This window comes from Arachis ipaensis, chromosome B06, assembly GCF_000816755.2.
Source record: "Arachis ipaensis cultivar K30076 chromosome B06, Araip1.1, whole genome shotgun sequence".
NCBI lineage: Eukaryota > Viridiplantae > Streptophyta > Magnoliopsida > Fabales > Fabaceae > Arachis > Arachis ipaensis.
Window position 1 is genome coordinate 13,094,188 of NC_029790.2, and position 3,345 is coordinate 13,097,532.

Below are 3,345 nucleotides of genomic sequence, written 5' to 3' on the forward strand. Positions count from 1 at the left end.
TATTTAGGGGGTTATTTGAATTTAAAAAATAAAAAATTTTTTTAAACAAACATTTAAGTTATATATTAAAATTTATAAATTTAAATTATTAAAGATTGATTATTTTAAGTTGGGATTTACCGTCGGTTAAATCCACTAGTAACAAGCTCCAGAATTAAATTTATATATGCCACTAAATTCGCTGATAATTAGCGGCAGACGAAAAAGTTGTCTGTAAATAGTTATTGGCAAGGTTTATACCGTCGAATTTATTTGGCTACTAAATTCGACAATAAACAGATTACTGGTGGATTTTTTATAAATCTACCAATAAATTCAACGGTATCCGATAACTTTCTTTTAGTGCTTAGTTCTTTCTCTTTTTTACACCATCCTCTCATTTGTACCAAGTTCTTGTGTTGCAGCCTCCTCCTGCTTGAAATCTCTACCAAAAATTCTCTCATGCCTTGTTTCGAGTCATGGTTGACGCATTTCATAGCTACTTTTGCATTGTTCTGAAGTGTTCTGACGTATACTCTTCCAAAACTGTTGGAGCCCAGAAGATTCTCCCTTCTTAATTCTACCATTATGTTGCCGAGTTTATAGTAGAAGAATTTGTGGTGCCAGTAGTCGAGTTCCTAATTCTCGATCTCTTTTTCTTGCTCCTCTATCTTCTTTCGCTACTAGAGGTGACAAACTAATGCCGAGATTGCCATGAAAGCAGTGTAGCCGATAATAATTCTGATGATCATGCCGCTAAAGAGAAAGAGGAAGAAAATGTTGGAGGCTGGAAGAGTAGTAAATTAGTTGTGTTTATTTCTTTTATAGAACTTGAATTGTTGAAATTTCATGCGATCTCTCTCTACTCTTTAATTCAATTGGTTTTCAAAGTAAATAACCCAACAAATATCTCAAAAGACAAGTAATTCTCCATGGTTGAATCTTTCTTAATTGCAACTGGATGCATCTAAACTTCTTACTAATGGTCATTAGAACAGGATAATTTTAGAATTTGAACAAGGTAGGATTTTGGGACACAACATAAACAAAGAATTGAGAGAGAAAATACAACGTTTTGTGAATGACTACATAGACTAATTTATCCATTAGCTACAAGGATTTATCTGTCTACTCGCTAAACAGATTTTATTTACATTTATAAAATACTATTTAAGAATAAGTTTAATTAAATCCATTATATTTGAAAAAATATACTCTAATCAAATTTAAATTAGTAGTTTTAATTTTTTTTATTTGTATTGAATTAGATTTAAACCTCTCTAATATCATGAGACACTGTCACTTTAACAAATTCTTATCAAATTATTGCATGTCAGTTTTGACATTTAACTCTATTTTTTTATATGATATACCAACACTTAAAATAATATATTTTTGTTATGAACTTAATTTTGATATATGAAAAAATATGAAAAACCAATCGGGTCATAAACCAACACAAGTCAACTCTCTTCTAATTCAAATTTTTAAAAAAATAAAAAATTAAAAAAAATCACTAAAGTTGGCAATCTAGTTTCACATTCACACATATTCAGAGTACTAAGTAAAAAAATAACTGCTCCAATTCTTATCTCGTATCGTATTGTCACCTTTATGATCTCTTTTCATAGTCACCACTCTCCAAGGACTACTGATCACCTTTCAATGCAACACCTTCCGTTGCGAGGTTGACGTTGCCGATCATCACCGTTTGTTGCCGATTGCCGTGACTACCGAACGCTAAATGCAACACCTTTTATATCGGATGCAGGAGCGTCCACCACACACAACATTTACGCCAACCAGAACGCCGTCCACTGCGGAATCCAGCGGATCCGAGGAACGCATTGCCGTCGAACGTGATCTCAGCATTGACGCATCTCTCTCCATCGATGATCTTCTCAAAGGCCAAACCGACGCTTCTTCTTTTCATCGCGTCTGTCACCACTTCTTCTTCACCCTGCATTTGTCGTTGCCACCTTCTTCTTCTTCATTTTGAATTTTTTTTTTTGTCTTAGGTGTTGGATTTTTTTTATAGTTATATATGTTTCTTTTTCTAATTTTGGATGTTTTTTCTAATACTTTTGGATGTCTCGTTTTGTTAGGTTTTGGTTTTTAAAAATAAATTTTAAAAATAATTTTAGATTTTTAATTTTTTATTAGATTTTGAATATTTTTCATGATAATTTGAATTGACGTTCTCTCCAAATAAATTTTAAATAATTTTTGGATATCTCTTTTTTAAATGAATTTTGGAATTTTAAAAATAAATTTGAATATTTAAAATATATTTTGGACTTTATAAAATAATTTGGATGTTTGTTATTATTGGGATAGATGTTTTATTTTTTAGATTTTGGATGTTTTCTTTATAATAGTTTGAATTCATGTTTTTACCAAAAAAAAAAAAAAATTAACTGCTAGTTGGCTCTAATTGGTACCCGCTATTTGGTTTCCTAACGGAGTCGTTGATATATTGACCATGTAATATATTTTACGGTGAAAACTCACATGTAGTTATTTTCATGTGACATTAAAAGCTAAGAGTCATGAGATAATTTGATAGGTTTGATTAAATTGTTATCTAATGACTCTCAATTATTAACTTCACACGAAAACAATTGCATGTTTTACATAATCGTACAATCACAATAATTTTTTTATGGCTATTCGTGTATTTAATATAAAAAAGAGTTATTTTTACTAATGTGATATTACATAATTAAATACACGTGTAAAACTATTTTACACTAAAAAAATATAAAAATTAATATTTTTTTATATTTATATGATTAGTAGCTTTAACCCTATTAAGATTCCATGTCTACCTGCCTATGGTTCTTAATTACCATGACAAAGCATAATTACTGCCCCAATGTATTAATTTTTGGCCTTTGTTTTGTGTCTGCTGCCAAAGGCCCTGCCTGCCACCTTAATTAACTACACTTAATTAACTAACTAACTAATTAATTATTATTAGTAGCTTTATTAATTAATTAATGCATTCTCTCGTTTTCCTCTCTCTCTCTCTCTCACCTACGCTGCTTCATCCATTTTTCCAGTCTCATTCTCTCTCTCTCTCTCTCTCTCTCTCAACCCACAATTCCAATTCCCTCCCTCAAATGCCAATTTCTCAATCCCTTTGATTTTCTATTCTCTTTTTTCTCTACACTGCTTTTGACCTAAATCCCCTTCTTTACTAACATCCTAGATTGCTTTCGGACCCAATTTCAGGACCTCCGCTGCTTCGAATCTCGTGGTAAAATTTCACTTTTTTTTTTGGAATAAAAAATCTATTATCTGGGATGGGCTAATCCAAATTGTGCACAACTTCTGAAAACTGTGCCCATTGAATGGTGGAACTTT

The 3,345-nt window shown here is 31.2% G+C and overlaps 1 protein-coding gene across 2 annotated transcripts in view; it reads left to right on the forward strand.

Moving 5' to 3' along the window:
- LOC107645901 (sucrose nonfermenting 4-like protein) overlaps window positions 2,992-3,345 on the forward strand; it is a 7,931-nt gene continuing 7,577 nt past the window's right edge. Inside the window, exon 1 of one of the 2 annotated variants that reach the window (XR_002348330.1) lies at window positions 2,992-3,238. The gene's annotated coding sequence lies outside the window, so the exon portion shown is untranslated. The remainder of the gene's footprint in view (window positions 3,239-3,345) is intronic. The other variant, XM_016350047.2, reaches the window with a different exon arrangement.